General features: G+C 33.8%; 1 protein-coding gene across 1 annotated transcript in view; it reads right to left on the bottom strand.

Annotated features, from left to right (window-relative positions):
- LOC135131593 (growth arrest-specific protein 2-like) overlaps positions 1-10114 on the bottom strand; it is a 57468-nt gene extending 47354 nt beyond the window's left edge. Inside the window, exons 1-2 of the mRNA XM_064059407.1 lie at positions 10045-10114; positions 9845-9987 (exon numbers count right to left, since the gene is read on the bottom strand). The gene's annotated coding sequence lies outside the window, so the exon portion shown is untranslated. The remainder of the gene's footprint in view (positions 1-9844; positions 9988-10044) is intronic.
- Between the last annotated feature and the right edge of the window lie 14723 nt (positions 10115-24837).

The raw sequence follows: 24837 nt of genomic DNA, 5'->3' as shown, positions 1-24837 counted from the left end.
TACATTTTTAAGGACGGTTTGTTTTTCATTTTAGCAACATTGTTTTCAGTAATTTATACGTAATTTATTCTGATATTATCCACATAATTTTGTGAGAACCAATATTGTGCAACAATTAGGAACACCAAAAGCTTGATCAAGCGATGATTAAATGATTAATTATTACATCAAATTATCTGATCGCTGACGTTGTCAATTGTTTTTCTTAATTCTAATTTCTGAGTTTATTTAAAAGATGTGTATAAAATAACTTGTCCTTATAGGTGATTGACACATAACTCTTTTCAGTTCTTGTTCAAAAAAAGTTGTAGTTTTTCCTAATTTTATAAAAAAATCACAGATTTTTCTTCGGTAAGAAAAAGGTTCTTACTTAAACAATTTCTTTCAAAATGTATAGGTAATTCATAAGCACTAATAATAAATATTTTTCAGTATACAGGGTTGTTAACGAGAAGCTAAGCCTAAATTTCAAAACCATATTCGACATTTCATACAAATGAATAAAAAGAAAATTAAACGTAGATATCTGTTTTGTGTAACATTGACGTAGTGTCAGATATGTACTATCATGTTAAAACTAATATTTCATCAGAACTGATGCAGTGTATTTAAACGACGAAAAGAATGATACGATTTTGATATATGGTGAGTCTTTATGACTCTTTAACTTAATACCTGACGTTTATTTCCACATTACCAAAACCAAATAGTTAACTAAGTTTTACTTAAAAAATAGTGATAGTAAATATCAAACACTGCTACGTAATTGTGTTATTGGTTGCGTTTTGCATTTTTTTAGGAGCTTCTCGTGAATAACCCTGCATACGAAAATTGACCTTAAATTAACTTTCGTTAGTAATTAAGTATGTCATGCTATATTGCAAATTCATGTAATTGATTTCTGACCTTTGGAAATACTGACCCTTTTTATGGTCGAGTTAGTATATACGTACATACATACATACAGACAAATATTAATCATTTAACCTTTATTTTTGGAAGATTTTTGTTCGAGCATTCTCTTTAACACTATAAAAATCTTAGAAAATTTTCCTCCTGAAGTTGTAGAAACTTCTCATCAATATTTTTTCAATTTATTTTTTAAATTACGCTCCAACCCCACCCACAACTGCTCAATGGTATCCCGTATATGGTAATTGCATTTGCTGAACATTTCAAGGTGATCTGAATTTTCTGTAAACAGAATTATGAAAATTTTGTAGTATAATAAAAGTTTTTGAGTGCTCTTGTATGTTTAGCCATCATCACTACTTCCAATGTGTTTGAGATACTGTATTATGGACATTTCTTAAAAAACTTATAAAGATGCAATGAAAACACAAAATAAGACAAACATTTCATATCAACATTTATCAATATCAGTATAATATAAACCAAATGAAATTCTTTAGCAAAGGGCTAAAATATTTCGATAACAAAAATATAATCAAGCTGCAATTTACATGAATCACATAACGTACTTATTCCACAAAACGAAGTCAACACAATGAAGGTATTACGACTGTGGTGATTATATTCAAAACTTGCTAAAAAATTAACTGTATAGAACTGTCAAAATAAGAGCCGTGTTATATTGGTAAACAAAGTGTACGTACATTTATAAACGCCGCAACTCGAGCCGATTATTATTTAGTCTATTCATCGCTCGACTATTCACATTAGAACAATACCATAAAACAAAATTCCAAAACAAACTCGAAGTTATAAAGCGCGCTGACAAGTTAATCACAAACGACTGATAAATTAAATCGCAAAACACACAATCCACGTATTTTGTCCTCGGTATAATCGCAAGCGCCGAAGATGTTGTCACCTATTATCAATCACTACACTTTCATTCGCTCGCAATCCAACCATTTTAGGCCGAGTGAAGGTATGAATATGCAAATTTCTGCTCAAAATATTTCATTGAACGTTTTGTTTTAATACCTTATTGTCTTAATTAATACTTACGAAAGAACCAGTTGATTGGAATTTTAAGAAAAAATTGAAACCGACATAAATATATCAGTCGTTTCGCACCTTCGACAGTACTTTTTGTCTGCAAGAACCAGAACTTTGTTACAAATAAGCAATATTTTTCATACCACAGACATGTTCATTATCGCTCCATCGATCTTTGATGTTTTCAAGCTAAAGAATTGTTTTTTCATTAAAGTGAACTACCCTATAAGGAGTTACTGAAAAAACCGCGACCCGCCAAGGTCTTCCACGCAGTTTTTTATTTTTACTGACAATCCATTACGTTCATTATCGACAACAAGAGGTTTTTAATCGATGAATAAATTTCACAAAAACGAAAGCTGGTTTTGTTGTTTTGACAATGCTGCTTGGATTTTTAAATTAGAGATTAATTCATAAGTCGGTTTCTAACACAGTTTCACTGGAGATGTTCAATAGAAACGAAAATGTATTTTAATCGTCGACCTGAGTGACACTTATTTAGGAGATGAACGACAGTTTACCAAGCTCCCAGGTACTGTTTATGCGTAAGTAAATTAGCAGTGGCAACTCTGCGTTATCTAATCAAACGTTGCAAAACTAATTTGTACAATTAATTACCGTTTTAATTGGAGATTTTCTAGTCTTCTAATCCGTGTCGTGACGTTGTGAAACATCGCTTAATTGCATATAATCTAATTCGCTTTTACTTGTTTTAATGCACTTTGTCGATTATTAAATTCTGAATGAAATCTCATCATGTTAATGAAATGATGAAACCGCTACCGGCAAATCTCTTGACGAGACAGACATAAACCATCATAATTACTAGCTTCTAAAAGAAAGGCAATTATCAATTTGTGTTAATAAATTCACTAATTGTGTTAATCTTGAAAATATTTAGAGCATAAACGATGTGCGCTCTTCTTCCGAAAAAAAAAGAAGGAACATAACGAACAGTTTTATTCAATTTACTCCTGTCAACAATAATTTGGTAACCGTTCACCGATGAACCATGTTCGGTTGTGAGCCAATTATCCTCTAATCGCCGTATCGAAATGCTTTATTTCGCACCTAACAATACCTGTTTAGCATGAGATTTGAATTTAAGAATAATGGAGTGTGACTCATCAGGCTCAATTTTTGCAAAATCTGATGCTTTGCAATCACCGACAGTTGTACTCTTTTGGGGTCACATTAAATTCACGTAAAAATTACTCTTACGGGACGACCTCCAGATTATTGGGCTGTTACCATAAACAAACGTGAGTTTATTTTTCAGCAAACACATAGAAGTTGATCTATTGACAACAATTTGGAGATGGCGTGAATCTTTTATTAACTAAAAGATGTCACGGATCAACTAAATTTTATTATTAATTTTTAACATCGGATGGCCGATTTTGAAATTAATTTATGATATCGAGCAACTTTAGATTTAAAATGTTGATTTCACAGTAGTTTGACTTTTTTGTGAAAAAATAAATTTATAATTACGCTTACGTTATGTCTGAAATAGCCATTAAGTTTGCTTATGGGTTTTGTATTTTATACAGCAGCAATTCTTAATGGATGCAGTACAAGTACAATAACATCATTTCTTCGACCATATTGTGGTTTCAGTCCGTGAAATAACTTTGTTGAAATGATCACCATGACAGATGTTAACTGGTTTACTACTGCAATGGATCAGAAATAAAAATAAAAAGCAAAAATGGGGAGTATAATAAAGAATTCACTTATTTTTGAAAGTGGTCAAAGATTTATTTTATTACAAACAAGAGTGAAGTGTGTAAGAATCACGTTTTTAATGTGCCCGATTACTTTGTTGTCTTTGTCTGTTAAACATGTGAATGAGTAATTGATAACGTTAAGAAAACATCAAACCTATGTTGACAAATGTTGTGGATATTAAAATTAATTTTTCAGTGCGCACTTAAGAAATTTAAATAAATATAATGCATTATAAAATCAATTTTACTGTTCGTAATAGTATGGGTTTATGGTTATTTTGCTTTAAACAAACTTTCAACAATTTTTTACCTATTTAAAAATAAAATTGTTTAGCAAGAATATGATGTAAGAATACAAAAGCACTGTAATAAATACCAACTATATAAATCAATCAAACTTAATCGCTCTTTTAATAAGAGCTATTAATCAGTTATTATTCAGATTATTATAATTACCAGGTACATATATACAGATATGATTTCACTTAGTAATTCCTTGTTACAAAGGAAAATACTAAATAAATAAAAGTTTGTCGGTAAAATAATAGAGGAGTGCAACGCCAAGGGAGGTTTTCAAGGTTTTATAAATCTCTTTTTTGATGTTACTTTTGCACAAATGCGTTGTTTGTTAAATACATATATTTCCTTTAGGCACTAGAATCTTTTGTTGTTGAAATTTTACCTTCACATTAAAAAAACATTAGCAAACTAGTTTAGGTATGACGCATTTAAGCACTTTTTTAGTCTGATTAATTGCTGTCAGTAGTTTACAGAGGCATTTTTACATTATGTAAATATTGACTAGTGTTTACTATACTGTTTGTTTAGTTTTTTTTTAAATCGCGGAAAAATACGCAAATTTAATGCAATTTATTATATTCAGTATAGAAATTAATCTAACAATTAAAACATAACTCCCATGTCTTTAAATAAATACACTTCAGCGCACTTCAATCTAACATTTCTTAGGTGTCAAAGGTTTGGCGGGCTATGACGTTGTGGCGTTTTTTGTGACAACCTATACAAACATTTCGAAACTCATTTAATTACGGAGTTTCTTCACCCAATGCAACAGCATAGTTTCAGTCATAAAAATTTCAAAAAGTCAGATTGTACTGAAAATTTTACAATCACCCAATATTATAGAAAAACTAAGAATGTTTTTCCTTACATTTATCTTTGTTAAAATTATATTTGCTGCAGAATCCAATCATATAAGCTAATTAAAAGTGAAATCTTTACTCTCCGTCAGTGTTTCGTCGTGACATAATTTTCACACTGCGGAACAAAGTAATATTTAAAGCACTAAGGACATCAATAACTATTACAAAAAGAATATGTAAACAAAGTTTAATCAAAAACTAGGTAGATTTATTGATATTCAAAAAGACATAAAACAAAAAGAAAATTAATTTTAAATAAATTGAACTGCATATAATAATTAAGAAATCACTTTCCCACTTCTTGTATTTGACGGTAACAATGCGAAATGTAAATGAGGATTTCATTTTCCTACGTAAATTAGTTTCTTAAGAGTAGATTTCACATATGGACAGTCTTATTGACATTATTTCAAGCTACACTATGTAAGATTGAGCTATGAGTACAAAATCACATAAGTGTAATTAAAAGTGTTAGTTGTTTTTGAAGTAATGTTGGGTAAAATAACATCCAATTTGGCGATAATACACGTCCAATAAAAAACAACTTGGTTATTCTGTAATATAGGCAACTTAGAGGTATGGTGCAGTGACAAATATTAACAATAGTTATTATTATCTGACAAAATTGTGGGTGATTATATTTATAAATTACTAAGTTTGTAAAAATTAACAGATTCTTTTTAAAATAAAACTTTATTATACTTTTCTCTTTGCTACAATTTAGTTAATATACCAATGCTATTTATTACGTAAAGCCATAAATCAATATTATACCTGTTTCACCCGTTTATTGGGCAAATAACCGTTGGAATTACTAAAGAGGTTGCTGAAAACGTCTAGATGCCAAAATTTGACTATTCATCCCATTGAAAATTTTACAGCGACATTTAAAATTATTGCCAAGTAAATGTCTTGATATTTTTAACCTTAGGCGTGTCAGTTTTTAACGAAACATGAAAACAAATTTAAAATTTATTTTAGAAACTTCAAAATCGATTGTTTTAAAATTTTGCGCATACTTTAATTATCCTCAAGATGGTAAAACGTTTATCAGGTTTTATCTGTTTCTGTTTTATCTGTTTCTGCCTTCCAAAATTTAATGACACCATATCAGACCTTTACGTACTAATACGTTTCGTCTGAAATTTGTGTATATATTGTGACATGTTCCTTTATATTCTACATATCGTTTACTAATGCATCTACACGTTTTTCGCAACTGTAACTGATATGGTAGCTATAAAAATGTGGTGGAAACTGTAATAATACCGATCGTGTAAATACATGGTTTCCCGGTCGTTCCATTATCAGTGTCTCTGCGTGTTACGAGCTTTTTTTTTACTTGATTAAACTTCATTTTTTTAATAATAAACCTAACACATTTTGTAGTGACACGAACCTAAACGAATGTTGCGAATTAGAAGCTTGCATTACAGTATAATGGTAAAACTAGTGTTTAAAATTTTTGGCGTTGTCTACCTGAAAGTTGCCGTCAAATATCTGAAATGCATAGAGTATGAGTCATGTTTCAAAAGGCAAGGGCAATACTGTCTAAACTCTTTGGAACATTTTGTTTTGTGGTTCGAACACACTCACACTCAATGACTTTACTGAAAAATTAAAGAATTTTGGAATTAAATAAAATAATCTCCCATAACTTGGATTTTACATATGAGAGGAAACATAAGCAAAAAATATGTCTGAATTAAATTTTGGCCCACAATTTTCAATTCATGATTATATTTGAAAAACTGAAAGCAATCTAAATGATATGATAACACAAGTTTTGTACAGATTCAAAAAACTAATCGATAGAAAAACCAAGTTTTCAGCCATAGTACATAGTAATTAATAAGTGACAAATATCTATTACAGACACCTCTTGAGTCACGAGGGTTTTATAAAACGAGTGTCTAGAGAACATCAACTAACATCATGAATATCAAAGGTTTTGTTAAACTGTGACTTTTACTTACGAACACAGAGCTCAGCATTAATGATTTCAAAAGATCAAACATGCCATTAACACAATTTGGCCTGTAACGACTCTTGACGCTGCTCCATACACTACCTTTGGCCCATGAGATTTTCAGTATACCTACAGATTTATTCACGAGAAGATCCCCGGCTAAAAAATTCAAAACGAAATACAATTTCAAAACCATCTTTGATATTTCATATCATTTTTTTTTTAACTAAAACAGTTATCGGTTTATGTAACAACTAACAACATTGACATATTGTCAGATATTATTATCACGTTGAAACTTATATTTCGTCAAAATTGATGCTAACAACGAAAAAGTGGTTTTGATATGTTCCGAGTTGCTTCACGGTTTTGTAGCGAAAATTATCCGTACAGGAGATTCCCTCACGAGTTCTTATTATAAATGTGTTTGTTTTTAACTTTAACCTAATCATTGGCGTTTATTTCCAAATTATCATAACCCAATAGCTAACTATGTATGTTTAAGTTAAAACAGAAATGGTAAATATCACACTGCTATGAAATTGTACTGTTGGTTGCATTTTGAATTTTTCAGGCGTGGAGCTTCTCGTGAATAAGCCTGTGTTTTCAGACCGTACGAAATTTTAAATACCTATAACCCGTCCACACCCTTCTATCTAACGCAAAAGCAGTTTAAAAAAAAAACACTATTATATGTATATGGAAATTTCGTAATGCAGTTTCCACCACTATTTTCAGCTTACCGAACTCTATACACTACCCAGGAAACATTGTCGATTTTTTTATCGGAAATGAGATACACTAAAAAAGCGCGTGTATTCAACAAAGGAAATCGACAATATTTTCCGCGTAACGTATACGCTTTATAAGTTGAAAACAGTGGTGAAAACCGTAAATCCATAAATAATTGAGATCTTGACTTAAAAAAAAAGGTAATGAAAAATTTCACCAAAACTTCAAAAAGACTGATGATGGTATGATGGTGAACTATTTTTAAGAAAACTTCCGCTGTGCTATGCAGAGCAACTTGTGGACAATTTATATTTAAAATTTCATAGCAATAAGTTTATTATAACAACGGAGATATTACATTCTGAAAATGCAAGTGAGGAAATAGGGGAAATAATAAATATCAGAACCAGAATCTACCAAAACGATTTTGCAGCCGGCCAATCACTCGTTGTCGCCTCACCCGCAACTCGTAATTCACACGATGTATTACAATGTTCCATTTTAAAACAAATCCAACAGATATGAAAACGTCAAAATTTACGAACTGTCAATTTTACAAGAAATAACTTCAAGCCGTGACTAAAAAGAGCGCCGCCAACTTCAGCCGGGCTGTTTAGTAACAGCTGTGTTCGTATTTAAAACCGAAGTTAACGCCGTCAAGATGACAACAGTGACATATATGTTTTTGAAGGATCGTTCCATAAATTCTCTAATGAAGTTCAGTTTTGCTGAAATATAAATCTGTATTTTTTGATCATAAAAATGAAAACTACTACTGAGGTCATTTAATAACTGCAACGATTTTGTTCGTCAAAAAGACATATTTTTGTCAATGGCACAACAAAACAACAACAAGTTCTACCATAGTTAGAGAATAAAATAAAATAAAATAATAAATAAATATCTAGAAAATACTTTTTTTCTAGAAAGACGAAGATGACGTTTTATTACATACAAAATAAACGAATCTTGTATGTGGTCAATAAAAGGAAACATCCACTTTCGGCTCTTTCAAAAAAATTACATTTTATTGAATCAATACTTTAAAGTAAACGTATATTTTGTAAATTTAACAATTTGCAAACTAATTACACAACATTTTTTCCAATAAAATTTTAAACCATAATATGCACACAGTATATTTGTGCATCTTTTATTGTCTAAGGAATTTTTTATTTCCTATAGATATATGTATATAATTCACTTTTTTGCCATAGAAAACTCTGTTACTGAACATATTAATGAAGATACGTTTTTTATTACTTGCTGAATACGTCAAAAAATACGATATTTGGAGGCTACGTATGTAAAAATTAAACATAAAAAACACAAGGACGCAACATTTGTACTGTGTAATAACCGACCGGTATTTGTTATTCAAAAACATTATAATTATGCTGACTTTATAATCAGTTTAAATTTCCCCGACAACTACTTTCAAGTAATCAGTAATCACTTAATCAGCTTAATAGTCAAAGATTCCGCAAATGATACACCTGCAGGGGAAGTTGCTCAGCCTATTGATTACTCAACTACACCGAACAGATTTTTTTATAAATGTGACACGAATTTTTGCAATAAAATAATAAATGAATTCATGGTGACTTTTATAACATTTTCATTTAGCAATTGTAATTTCTTGTACTTACTATCAATTTTTCAAAAACTGCTACTTCAGACTACAGGTACCTATAATGTTGGAATTTTACATATGATATATAGTAATTTCCTGCGTTAAGTATCGGTACATTATTTTAAATTTTTGCCTAAATTAAGATTATCACGAAACTAATAATGATAATGAGGGTTTAAACGATTTATAAATATAAAGTAACTTCTTGAAGGCACCTTTGATTGGTTATCAGTATTTTACTTAGAATTCATAAAACACGTGACACAAAAAACTTAAAAAGTTTGTTGCAGAGAAATTTTGTCGGTATAGTCTATGAGGTTGTTTGAGTCTTTAACTCTTCATACTAATTAATGAACTTGACTTTGAATGGACACAAACTTCCGGATACTACCACGTAACGGCGGACGACGTAAACAATTTCAACTGTGACACAATATGCAATAACATAGAAGTGAAAAACAATAAACGTTTTGATAATACATTTAATCCCTAACAAAAAATACTTTTTACAGTTATCATTACGACCGCGATAAAAGTTTTAAAGTGGTAAACAAAATTCGAACTACGTAGTACATGTTCAGGTAACATTTATAAATTTCAGATCACCTGCATTATTATTTGGCTTTTACAAGAGTAAAGAAAAGGGACTTACCCTCGAACAGGTAGACGGTAGTGACACGAATTCTTCGAAAATTACAGGTCCTGCCGCATTACCACCTTCAGTACAGTATATAAAAAGGAAATTCACTTTGACTTTAATTCATCAAAAGTCATCACTGTCACGTGAAATGTCAACTGTAAAAAAATTGACAAGTATAGGCGGCTCGGCAGAGCAGTTGCACCACAACTCACTGACGGCTAGACAGCATCTAGACACACTGTGTGCGCGATGCTTGCTGGTTTCTACACCACGCTTTCGCTATCGAATGGGAGAGTGATACAGGGAGATAAAGCACAAAAAGAGAGTGGGGGCGGTGAGCTTTACGATAGGCTGCGACACAGCTTCCTACCGATCGATGAAAATTTCCTTAGGCTTGCTGTGTTTAGATAAGCATTTATTTAGGCATGAGAAACGGAAAAATCAACTTTGTACATTCGACGTCAGGGCGACCAGGAATAAGTGTACTATTTTTTATATTCAGTTGTCGTGTATTTTCAGTAACATGTGCACATGTGCTACCAAATAAATAAAGAAAATTTTCCCAATTTTTATTTTTTGAACTGGCACGGAAAATGCGTTGTAACCGCTATGCTAAAGGCAGAAAATTAGAACGTACTGTTTAGAAGTTACTAAAATATAACCAGGGAAATTGCATAAATAAAAACATATCTTTTAATGGTCGTATATACTTAATTACGTACAAAATTTCAATTATATAACTCTAACTTTTAAACAAATTAACTATTATCTGCATAATTTTGAACATTTGTTAAAAAAAACATACATTGCTCATAATTTATAGAATTTTTGTTTTGTTAAACTACACAGGAAAAATTAACAATAGTCACTACTGTGGTATAGTTCTTATTTATTTTACGTCTTTTACTTTAGTACCATTGTTGTGACTTGTATGTAAAAGTAAATTCGTGAATTCAAAAAGTAGTAGTATAGTGTTACGGAAAAATTCGATTGGAAGTATTTCAGTTATGGCTCAACTATTTATGAAATAGAAAGTATCCTTTAGTCATAAAGTTCCAGTACCACACTTTTTACGCAAATGTACAACTTGTGACCTCACATTTAAAAATTCTAGACATGAGTAACGAGGTACTTTTTTTAACATTAATGGTTTCTGTAGAAAGTTTAACAGTCGGAATTTTTGTACATTCAGTTCTGCAAAATAAACATTAAAAGCGCTGGCCAACAATTCTACAAAACGTTACACGATGGAAACAATTTTGTAGAAAGAATAGAAGCAATACCAACACAGTATGATAAACAAAAATGAAAATAACACTAAATTAAAAAAAAATAGTGTAATTTTCACCCGTTATTTGTTTTTTTTTCGTTGTTGACTTGTTGACTGTTAAAGTTAAAGTTACTTCATCATTTACTAATAAATTATCTTTTTTTAATTTTGTGTTTTTTACTGTGCTATCTTGATAATTCAGTACACGTCAAGATTTTTTATAACGACACCTGAAAGTTTACTTTTATGCTCCAGTTAATTATTAAAACATGTGAAGCTTTTCAAATGAGATGCTACATTCATTATTATTTAAAACAATATATAATAGTTATAATCGACTCTAACTAACTATTTTGATGAAAATTTCTATAACTAGTCAGTAGTACCTATCATCTTGTAGGAACAACCGTTCCCACAAAATCACGTGTTCGACCGAAACTCATTCATAATTTATGTAAATCTCTACAAATGTAAATACATCCTATCTTTCGTCTACCTGCCCTATGCTCCTACTTTCTCATCTACTTTCTAGAATTTTCTAAACTCTTTCTTTACCGGCTTCCCCCTCTCCAACACCGAACTTACCTGTCGACATTTCAAACACCCTTCCAAAACTTCTCCCTCGAACTCTCAACCGTAAGCAACGAATAAAAATCTGAAAACCGTAACCGTCGCCGTCGCTATTTCTAAAAATCACCAATGATACCCATAATCTTTTAAAAAGAATGGCCTTTATATTTTTGAATGTGACTGCAGAAAACTTTTCTAGAGAACCAATAGCTGCACATTCGATATGCTTATTTTTAACATTTCACACTTTTTGTATATTCACGATGTTTTAAATACATCAGTAATGTACAAAATTCGATAGAATCACAAATAAAATGTCAATTAAGAATGTCCACTAAACATAATGTTACATATCACACTTGGATGCCAAAATTTCAACGAAATTAGATCAACCTTTACTAGGAAAACATAAATAAAGTTTAATTAAATGTAATCGCCGAAATAAACTCAGAATTAGTATACACGTATTTTTTAAGACTACTCTTCTAAGCTAGAAGTTAAAAATGTGTGGATTAATTATTATTATTAGTTACTACGTAATCACCAACTGGCAAATGAGTTTTTTAACTATACATTTCAAGCAAGATATATTGAACAAGATATTAAGATACTATCAGTTTTTTTTTTCAGAAAATAAATCTAGAAAATAGTTCATTACCATCTTTATAATAATTTGAAGGTACTATTGAAATTTCAAAGTAACTCTTTCATCAGTTTTAGAAAATATCTGTTTATTAAAATCGGGAACAAGTTGGAATAAAATAACGACTTTTGATATTTCAAAATATAATTTCGAAAAAGTTTATAGATTTATGGAACAGTAATTTTTTTATATGCTACACATTTAAAAATACATTTGAAAATCGTTGGTTAAAGCTATTTGAGACACGATGATAGTAGTATATTTTTGATGACAGTTTTTAAAGAGGGAAAAGTATTTATAATTCTGTAAAGTTCTTTCCACCTAACCGCAATAAATGATAAATAAGTAAAATTACGGAAAATTTACATAAAATAGTAACTACTAAAATTTGATATGTGCAGATATATCTAAAAATTGTGTCGCCATTTTTAATAGAATGGCGATCTTAATATTTAAATGAAAAAAATGACCTGGAATGTAAAACTGACATGGTTAAAATACAATATAACATAGACAGATTTTGAAAAATTATAAAATTTGATTTCACCCCTATCGATTTAATAAATGAATTGGCTCATTCATATTTTTTTCAGTCACCCTGTACAAGCAATTCTAAAAAAATGTCAAATATGTTGATAAACCCCAAGTATAGATAATAATATTTTGCACATTTTAGATGCAATTTATTTGACAAAATTTTGAGATAACCTCATGACTTTTTTGGAGAAGGGATAAACATATAACTTTCGATTAACGATTTACAATGTTCACGACAACCTTATGAAAACGTCTGCAAGATTACATTCGGTTTATACAATTTTTTTTTTCAAAAATCTGGATGTCTAGGGTAAAAAATCAAGACGAATTTATAAACCACAAATGTAGGAGTAGGAGAATTTAAATAAAATTTAGTATGCAAAAATTTTGAGGTAACGTCGTCACATTGTTCGTGTGATGATTAAACAAATTTTTGTTATCGTCTTACCACCTACACGATATTAATAAAATACATATAAAAATTATTATATATACTTAATTATATATTATTTTAATTAATTTAATTATTCCAATTATTCTAATAAATATAACACACCCTGGAAAGTATATTTCCAGGAAGTTTAGGTAGCCGACTAGAAAGGGTACAGTAGTTGCAGGTGCGCTACCTGTATAGGAAAAATGTACAGTTAAATCCATTGTAAGAACAGGTAGCTCGGCTCCCTTTTTGGGTATAAAAGGCCCGTATTTTGTATATACTTGATCTGTTGTCTTGTGTCCGTTGCCGAAGTAAGTTCCGTGTAAATAAATCAACAAAAACCACAAGTGTTGTTTTTTATTCTCGCCACCCAACAAAGCGGAATCACGGCGAATGAAAAGCACTAACATATGGTCCTTCGAGCCGGATGTGTAAATACACGAATTTAGTGATTCGATCAGCAATGTCGCGACATCATAACTAAGTGATACGCAACACGTGAACATACAACGGGCACATCAACATATCAACAGCAACAAGTATCAGGTGAGTGGTTCGTTTCCTTTCCAATCCTTATTATAACCAAAAAACACACTTTTTTAATCATAAATCAGTTAGGAAATGGCGCCCACTTTAGATCAATTAATCGTTAAAAGAACCACGATCAAGTCAAAATTTACACGAATTCAAACTTTTGTTAATTCATTCAATGCAAACTCTAATATTCATTTATTAAAAACGCGCGTAACATTAGCCAATCAAGCATTTCAAGAATACAACAGTATACAGGATGAAATCGACTTGTTATTAGATAGATCCGACAAGGCGCTTGTCGAAAAACATTTAGAATATCGCGAAGAAATCGAAAATAAATATTGCGAGATAATAGCTACAATCGAATCAAAAACTGAAAGTCGCGACGATGCACAAACGTCTAATTCAGGTAATCACGCACCTTTTGCATATCTTCCTCCAATCGCACCCATTAATATTAAACCATTTTCGGGTTGTTATAAAGAATGGTTAACATTCACTAACACGTTCAAGTCAATTATCGAAGACAATTCTTACAAACTAACCGACTGTCAACGGTTCCAGCATTTAAGATCGTGTTTAGAAGGTGAAGCAAAAAGGTCAATCGAACAGTTAGAGGGATCCGACGAAAATTATCAAGAAGCGTGGAAAATTCTCGAAAGCAGATTTAAAAACACGCGACTAATCGTACAGGATCATATTTTATCCATATTAAAACTACCTACTTTGTCTAAAGCGTCACATTATGCAATTCGAGAACTTTTAGATACTATAATCAGAAATGTCACAGCCTTAAAACAATTAGATATTAAAATAGACGAGTGGCACGCGCTAATCGTCCCAATCATAATCGAAAAACTAGACTATGTCACAATTAGAGACTGGCAAGCTACGTTGGACAAAGATGTTCCGACCTATTCATCGTTAATCATATACTTAGAAAAACGGTATAGAACATTAGAATCAATCAGTTTAATTAATAATAAAACGAACACGCCTCAAACTTCTAATGCAAACCAAAGTATTAACAAAATACCAAGGGCCGTAGCTCATGTAGCTACAAACAAAGACAGCAATTGCCTTTACTGTGATAAAATTCATAGTATATATCATTGTCCAGAATTTCGAAATTTAAGCTCACAACAAAGATTTAATTTCACTAAAAAATTGAATTTATGTACTAACTGTTTTCGAAGCAATCATAAAACACAGACTTGTTTTTCAAAATCAAGATGTCGCGAATGCGGAGAAAAACATCATACACTTTTGCACCGCGATGGACCCGAAAACAGCGAAACTCAGCACGTAAATTCGGTTGTAAATCATTCATTATTGAATTTAAAGCACACTGTAATTCTATCAACAGCTCTAATCCTAATTAAAAATGCACAAAACAAATACATACAATGCAGAGCTCTTTTAGATTCGGGAAGCATGAGTAATTACATCACTACATCGCTATGTAAAAAATTAGGTTTAAAACAAAATCCAATACATATAAATATCGGCGGTATCGGAAAAACCAAATCTAACATAAAATATTCGACGAACGTAGAAATAAAATCGCGTTATGAGAAGTTTTCGGCAAACATAAATTGTTTAATTTTGGATCAAATCACTGAAAATCTGCCGTTAGCGCGAATAGATCCAAAACATCTGGTTATTCCAAACGATAAACTATTAGCAGATCCTATGTTTTACGATCCTGGACCAATTGATATCCTCATTGGTGCCGGTCTGTTTTGGGAACTTTTGTGTCTAAACGAAAATTCGCCCGCTGGCGAACTTAAATTGCAGGCAACTCAGTTAGGTTTTATTGTCGGAGGATCCTTGAACGTTCCGCATTCAGGTAATCTAAATACGTCATCCGGCTTAAGCATTACCCTAACATCCGTCTTAGAAAAACAGGTAGAAAAATTTTGGGAATTAGAACAATGCCGAACCGTCTGCACGAGGCTCACTGATGAAGAGCTTAAATCTGAAAATCATTATAAATTAACAACGAATAGGGCAGCTGATGACCGTTTTATAGTTAAATTACCATTTGTTAATAATCCGCCAATTCTTGATTCAAATCGCAAAAATGCATTAAGGCAATTTTATAATCTTGAACGAAAACTTGTAAAAAAACCAGACCTGAAAGCTGATTATTCAAAATTTATGCGCGAATATAAACTATTAAACCATATGGAAGAAGTTCCTCTTAGTGAAATCGAAAATCAAAAGGTCACATATTTGCCACATCACGCGGTGTTCAAAGAATCCACCTCGACCAAATTGCGCGTAGTATTTAACGCATCATCAAAATCCGAAAACAGTCAAACTCATTTAATAGCAGCCAAAAGCAGAAATGCACCACTTAAAACAATCACGTTACCACGACTTGAACTCTCAGCAGCGTTGTTATTAACTCGCCTAATGAACGTTGTTTCGCAAGCTTTACATATGGAAATAAATCGAAAATATTTCTGGTCAGACTCCACTATTGTCTTAGCGTGGATTAAGGGAACTCCAGCATCCTACCAAACATTTGTAGGGAATCGCATCTCCGAAATACAAACACTTAGCCCTAAAGACGGTTGGTATCACGTCAAAAGTGAAGACAACCCCGCCGATATAATTAGTCGAGGTTGTACACCGGAGAACTTAAAAAATAACTCATTATGGTGGCACGGACCACACTGGTTAAATCAAAACTATTCCGAATGGCCAATACAAAATGTCAATTTAGAAACCGTAGAAACCCCAGAACGACGTACAATTTCGCTATTATCATCCGAAACACCAACAGTAGAGCTGCCAATTTTAACCAAATTTTCATCCTATAAAAAAACAGAAAGAGTGCTCTCATGGGTACTAAGATTCATCAATAATTGCAAAAATCCAAATTCTAAAAACCTGGCTAATCATTTATTAACAGAAGAACTTCAAAATTCAAAATTCACTATCGCACGTCAGTTACAAAAGACAACTTTTCAAAACGAATATAATTGTCTTCAACAAAACCAAGCGATCGACAAAAAATCACGATTGCTAAGTCTAAACATATTTTTCGATGAAACAAACCAATTAATTCGCGTGGGAGGGCGACTTAAAAAATCGTCACTATCTTATGACATAAAACATCCGATTTTATTACCTAAAGGTCATCACATTACAAAAATTTTGGTTCAGTACGAACATGAAAAACAATTGCACGCAGGACTTCAAGGTACATTAGCTTCTATAAGGCAAACATTTTGGATACCAGCTGCTAGAACCGTTGTCAGAGGTGTGTTACACAAATGTTTTAATTGTTTTCGAACAAACCCAAAACCTTTATTCCCACCAATGGGTGACTTGCCTAAATCAAGACTTGAACCTACACGTCCCTTTTTAGTCAGTGGCGTAGATTACGCCGGACCTCTGCTAATTAAGGAATGTCGTGGTCGTAGCAAGCGTCATGTCAAGGCGTACATTTGCCTATTCGTATGTTTTTCAACCAAAGCGATCCATTTGGAACTTGTAAACGATCTGACAACCGAATCATTTTTAGCAGCCTTTAATCGACTAGTGGCCAGGCGTGGTCACGTATATCATATGTATTCGGACAATGCTACGAACTTTGTAGGTGCTCGAAATAAATTGAATGAACTAACAGAATTTTTGAAATCGCAATCTTTCAGAAATGTCATTCAGAATCTTGCAAATAAAGGAATAAAATGGCATTTTATTCCTCCAAAATCACCACACATGGGCGGCCTTTGGGAAGGCAACATAAAATCTGTTAAAAAACATATCAAACGTTCATTGAATTATGAAGAGCTTTATACCTTTTTAACTCGTGTTGAAGCAATTTTGAACTCCCGACCAATTACTCCCCTGAGTAACGATCCCAATGACCTTCAACCTCTAACCCCTGGTCACTTCCTAATTGGCGAACCACTCACAGCCATTGATGAGCAGGACATCACGCCACTCAAGGTTAATCGTTTATCACAGTGGCAAAAAATCGAGCGCCTTCGTCAGGACTTTTGGCATCGCTGGAACAAAGAGTACCTAACTCAGTACTCCCTTCGAAATCAAAAATTCGCTACGCAGCCTGATGCAATCGCCGTCAACACCATGGTCATCCTGGTTGAAGAAAACACCCCGCCGTTGCAGTGGAGATTGGGCCGAATCCTGGACGTCCACCCTGGTACCGACGGCGTCGTTCGCGTGGTGTCCATAAAAACCAGTGCCGGTGTTGTGAAAAGAGCAGTACGAAAGTTATGCGTTCTGCCTATGTAAAATGCGCCCCAAATCAGCGGGCAACGTAGCGGAGTGCATTTTAGTTTAAGCTAAACACTTGAAAAATTGTCGATCCCGTTGTTTATATTATTTAAACTTGTATCTTAATGCCATTTTATTTAACGTAAAAGTAATATGATTTATTTTTTACCAATCAAATGCTTAATTCAGGTTTACAAATTGTAATCTCCTGTCAATGTAATAATATCATATGAATCTTGTAATTGAAGTTAGGGTCTTCAAGGTGGCCGGTATGGAAAGTATATTTCCAGGAAGTTTAGGTAGCCGACTAGAAAGGGTACAGTAGTTGCAGGTGCGCTACCTGTATAGGAAAAATGTACAGTTAAATCCATTGTAAGAACAGGTAGCTCGGCTCCCTTTTTGGGTATAAAAGGCCCGTATTTTGTATATACTTGATCTGTTGTCTTGTGTCCGTTGCCGAAGTAAGTTCCGTGTAAATAAATCAACAAAAACCACAAGTGTTGTTTTTTATTCTCGCCACCCAACAAAGCGGAATCACGGCGAATGAAAAGCACGAACACACCCAGACGGAAAGGGGAAACCTGTTTTTTGGAGAAAACATTAAAATAGCCATTCATCCGATGGACCCTATTACAATACTTTCTTAGCTTACGCTCGGGAAAAATCAAATGAATTAATGTATTATCTTGATTAAAAACGGCAGTAAGTACATACTGTTGACGTAGTTTACGAAGGATATATGTGATATACCTGTTCGAACCGGAGATAATATTCTTAGATGTTTAAAATTCCAAGTTGTATTTACTGCTATTTGTCAATAATTTGTTCGGTTAAATTTATTTAAGCATTATGTTCCACTTCTATTATATCCTAAGATTTTAAGGTACTTAAATAAGCTCAATTAATCCCTCAACTTTTCAGTGGTCAATCGACTTTCACATGCTTATTTACTAGGAATAAATAAGACAAATTTACCTGCCAGTATATTTAATTTTCTGATTGAATGATGATTATTTAGTTGATTCAGTCAGCGAGGAGTCGAGTGAATGAATTCAGTGAAATTGCGCCGGATTTATTTTGTACATAATCGCTGTGTAATCAGTCGTGTAAATTTGAGTTATTGAGAAATAAAATGTTGAGTTTTACCCACACCGATTTTTAAATACCCGTTCAACGTAACAGTATGTATTTACAGACTGTAGCTAAACAGATTGAGACTTTACAATCAAAGCAAGGTATTTTAAAAGTAGAAGCAGTAGGAGCAATTAACGAAAGTAATTTTGAATTTTAAATAGTTTTACATCTTCGAGAATTTTCTAAGAATGGAGCTGTGTAACACAAATTCTGTAGTCAGCTTCAAATCGGGTTTTGGAAGGAAAAGTCAATCTAGTATTAATGTAAAACTTCCCTCTCACCTGAAACACAATCAAAGAAATCAAGTTTCTTAAATAAATTATAAAAACTAATTTTATAAATGGATCTTTTTGTATAACAACGCCTGCTTATTATAAAATTAAAAATGCATATAAGTGTAATAATAAAGTACACATATAAAGGCAATTACATATTACTATTTGCACAATAATTGGTTTTTAAGATAGATTGTAAAATTTTGTTGTCCACTTAACTTTTTTTTTAAATCTGTACTTCTAGAATTAAAAATCTGGTTATATTGATGAATCAGAAATTTAGATATACAATATTTTGGAAATTTTAGATAAGAATTATTTAACAAAATTTTTATTTAACGTAATCAAATTTTGGAGGAGATAACATAACCGTGACATCTTTGTGGTAAATTACAAGATTTCAGAGCAGTCGGTTTTGTATTTCCAACTTTAAATTTTCTAATTTTCATGTACAATTTTGAAATTTTTTCCAAAAACATACATGTTTAATGTAAAAAATAGAGAGTTTAATAAATTACGAATATTAGGTTATATTTCTTTTATAAAATCTCAATAGTTTCGGAGATTACATGTCAAAAAAACAGACAGACAAAAAGGGCAGATCAACAGTTTCGTATTGTCCAAGTCATGAAACGTCGAGAAAGCATGAAATTAGCCACGGATTAAATGGACCCAATTACGAAACTTCCTAGCTTAAACTCCGGGAATAACAATAACGCAGCAGGTTGTTTTCTGTAAGATAAACGTGCACATTTAGTAAGATAGGTATATATTTGTCAAGTAGATAAAAATAGTGACAGAAACACTTGAAAAGATTTCTTGTTAAAAATGAATTTACAATTCAAAATAATCAATAAACAGCTGGCATAAATGAACCCTCCATAGTTCAAACGCCAACAGTCGTGTAATAGAAGAAGAAATTGTTTGTGTAAAAAGTACCTACACAGTTGCATTAATTGTGTTTATTTAAAATATCTTGCGTATATTTTCTTCGATGCTCGTGTATATATGGTTCTCTGATTAGGTACTAGTTTAGACTATAAATCCACTATAATTCTAGTTGAACTTTACAATTGTTGTACATGTTAGCACACTATTAAAAAAAAATCAGTCTATCTAATAACTATAGCTAAAATTTGAAGGTGAGGCGGTATTTAATCTTAACAAAGTCAGAGTTAGACTCACTTAGATGCCATATCTATAAATAAATACATATATTAATAATGAGAAATAATTTTCTGTGGTATTTTTTTGTTTGTAACCTTGTATTAAATGCTACAATTAAGAATCACTGATAGTATTATAGAACACATCAGTAATTCACACTTCTTATATTCTTTTCTACGACTCCCTTGCGTTTTTATTCACGACATTCGAGTTAAAATCGACCGGCATCATTTGTCATGCGCGCGTTTTTTGTTATATGACTACAGCCGTCTGACTGCTTTTGCAGCGCAGCTCTAGGTACTGGAATCATTATTTATGGACCGGCTGTATTGTACTGCATTTCTAATATAAAATTTATTCAAAGGGACGCTTAGTCTATGGATTTATTTAATCATATACCGTACATCTGACTGACTTTTTTGTTAACTGACCAGTGAAAAGAGGGACTTATCTTAAATCTTAAAACTAGATGTTTAGAGATGTAGGATTTAAAGCTACGACGTACGATAACTATAATGCTACTAAATATTACTATTAGTGGCGGTTATGAATAGTTTCATATCAGTGGTCAGATAATGTCACGAGTCGGTATTACTTTGAGCTAAATATAAAACTTTTGATAAATTGTGGATATACAAACAATGTATAGGACATTGATTTGTTTCTACTAAATTTCTTTACGTGTAGTTGTACTAAGTAGGTACTTGAAGACAAACATTTTGTTTTTAATTACACACGTCTACAGCAGCAAAACTGTTGCATAATGTCACAGTTAACGCGACGTAAATTATATGAATAATTTGTAATTACCTAATTGAATTATGAATGGCCTGCCTCATAAATATGGATTTACAAAAGCCCACAAGCCGACGACGCATCTGTGTTGAATGAATCGCACTTCATCATCACCTTCTACTTATAAATTTTTATTAAACCTATTTGTAAACAATTTAAAAATTGCATATGGGAGCAAAGGAGAATAAATTATGGAAACTACACCTTCTCAGCACCTATACGTTATGAATTTTTCAGAAGTGTTTACAATAAAATTAATACTTACGAAATTTGTACTTGAACTTACGAAAACTTTGTCATATAATATTCTACCACGGATTTTAGTTCACGTAAATCCGCATTTTAAGACGTACCAATTTTTTAAGTAAAATATTAACGCAGTGACAGGTCGTTATTAAAGTTAATTATTTATAAGATAAAAATGTGGGTAGATGTTTTCTGATTTGAAATAATTATTGGGTATTCCTAAATCAACAAGTGTTAATGGGTAGGTAACCATGAACCATTATCATTTGAATAGAAATTAATGTGAAAATTGCTAGACAAAACTGAATTGCATAAAAAAATAAAAAACACGTGGATGAGCGCATGTAGGCATATTTTACATATTATAGGTGGGTTAACACACTCATACATACGTGTTTTAAGTACCTGATAATTTTACATTTTCTTTTAGAACGTTGAGTAACACAAATCGTGATCCTTTAATTTAGATTTTTTAAAATATCTTTCAATATTTGCTTACCATTAGAATTTTGTAAATAGAGTATAAAGTATTTGTACACATTTCACTGAATGGGTTTTGCAAAAGCAGTTGTTTTAAATTACGAGTATACTTACTAATCAATTTAGTAACAGACTCAAACTTTGTCACGGGGCTAATCTTTTAAATACTATTTTCAACAATTTTATTACTAACTTAAAAAACAAATAAGTACATAGACACAAAAAAATAATTAAGCTTTTATTGATTAACTAATACAGTCAAGAATTATTCCTTAAAATTTTACTTCATAAAGTTCAGACAAAAACATAGTGCGATTATGGCTTAATTGCTACTGAACTTGCTGCAAAAAAATTGTCAATTGTTAAATAAACGAATAATTAAGACACAATTAAATTTTGTAGAAGTAATATCGTATCAATTTAAGGCATCGACATCGAGGAATGTTCAGTTTACCTGAACGTAACCAATTTGTCCACCCTACTCCCAACCGTTTTAGGGTAGTTTAACTATTTTTATGATTCATGCATTTCATGAATTCATGACAGTATGACAGTCGTCGAGAAGTAACGAGAGTGTAGAGACGTGCCGACCGGAGAGACCGGCAATTGTAATATTTGTGCGTTATGAATAAACCGTGAAACGTAAAAGGTGATTTTTATTTCGCCCAAAACAAGGAAATAATATTTCCAATTATTTCCATTTTGTATGTAGATACATATTGTTAGGGGATGGGGCGTCGCGACGTCGCGGGTTGACGGGGACGACCTGTCCTCACCTGTCGAGACACCGGCCCGAACCAGGAAGCCGTGTATGCTCCGATTCGAAAGTTCTGAGAAGAACTGGTTGCGTGCTTTATTTGTGTGCTTGTGTAGGGATTTATTTGGGGTAATAAAACCCTCGGTTAGAGAATGCAGAGCGGTTTATTGTGACTCCGAAGCGTACACTCTCACCGCTAGCTGACAAGTGATGCTGAGCTTTTTTTTTTTTTTGGTGGAGGGGAAATGTCTACGCAGACCACCGTAATGGTTCTTGGCCTCTTCTGCGGCCTACGGTGGTACTGGGGGAATGGTTACCGCCCTAAAACCCCTCCTTCTTCTGCTCGGGTACCAGGACATTGTCCCTTACACCCACAACGCGCATCCCGGTAGACACAGCGGGGGCTGCGCTACCGAGCTCGGTTGAGCTATTGATTGCCTAGGAGTTGGCCCCCATCGTCGGCTCTTCCTCGCGGTCCTGCGGCCGGTGGAGAGATCTGAAACAGAAAAAATGCGCTATGCGCTGGCGTTAGATGTGCAACACCTTGGAGGCGATGCGGTCGGGAAGTTGGGAAGGCCGGGAAAGGCCGGTCGGTGGAGACGGCAGGTGGTGTTACTTGCCGATTCGGTCTTCAAGCAGCGCCCTACGGGGCCGCTTGCGACTGGGGGGGGCTTCCTCGTCGAACTCGTAGTCGACGGCTTCTCGCACCAGGGGGTTGGGGTGCTCTTCAGCTTTCCTGAAGGCTCGGAGGGCGACTTCGTGCGGGAACTCCTTCAGCGGCGGGAGGTTGGCCTCTCGGAGCAGTTGGGCGTTTCTGACGAACCATGGGGCTTTGAAAACCTGTCGGAGAATTTTCGTCTGGATGACTTCCAGACGGTGGAACTGGGTTTTGGAGGGTTCATAGCTCCAGGCCACTGAAGCATAGGTCATGGTGGGGCGGATGATGGCGCGATACAGCAACAACTTGTTCCTGATCGACACCTTACTGCGCCTTCCGATCAGCGCAGACAACGAACCCTTTATCTTGTTCGTATTGGCCACGATGTAGTCAATATGAGGGATAAAGGACAGCCGTTTGTCGACGATGACACCTAGGTATTTTGCTTGGCTCCGCCAAGGGATGACCCGGTTAAACATCGTGACGTTTCCTTCAGGCCCAGTACGTCTTTTCGAGATAAGAAGCGCAGTGCTCTTTTCTGGATTGACTGTAATCAGCCATCGTTTGCACCACTCCTCCAGCGCGTCCACGGCCTCCTGTAAGTAGGAGGTTACGAGGTGCGGCATTTTGGAGCGCGTAAGGATAGCCGTGTCGTCTGCGTAGATTGCAAGGCTAGTTCGGGGGGGTTTGGGTATGTCCGCGGTGAAAACCGCGTACAGGAGCGGGGAGAGCGCCGAGCCCTGGGGGACTCCGGCGCTAATTGGATGCTCCGCAGATAAAGCGTGCCCAATGCGTGCTTTAAACGTGCGGGAATCCAGGAAAGATTGGATGAGCTGCACCATCGCCAACGGCACGCCTGCTTGGTGAAGCTTGTAAACAAGTCCATCATGCCAGACGGTGTCGAAAGCCTTCGCAACGTCGAGGAACACCGCGCCAGTCAATTGTTTCCATTCAATTGATTTTGCGGCGAATTCGACTACTCGGAGGAGTTCGAAAAAATGTCTGTGACCACCAGCAGGTATCGGTTCCCCGCAGGCGTCTCGTGGTACGGGCCCATGTAGTCGACGGCGATGGTCTGCCATGGTTTTTTTGGGATGTAAGCCCGCAGGGGGGCGCGAGGTTGTCGTGCACCACCTCGTTTGGTAGTGGCGCAGACGAGACAGCCCCGGACGTATTTCTGCACGTCAGCGCTTAGCGCGGACCAGGTGTAATGTCTTTCAACAGCCCGGATGGTCTCATCTCGTCCTGGGTG

Source organism: Zophobas morio, unplaced genomic scaffold, assembly GCF_036711695.1.
Source record: "Zophobas morio isolate AGI-343-1 ecotype UQ-CSIRO unplaced genomic scaffold, CSIRO_AGI_Zmor_V1 ptg000002l, whole genome shotgun sequence".
NCBI classification, from domain to species: Eukaryota; Metazoa; Arthropoda; class Insecta; order Coleoptera; family Tenebrionidae; genus Zophobas; species Zophobas morio.
Note: the sequence above shows the minus strand (reverse complement) of the source record. Positions and strands in the feature narration are given on the sequence as shown.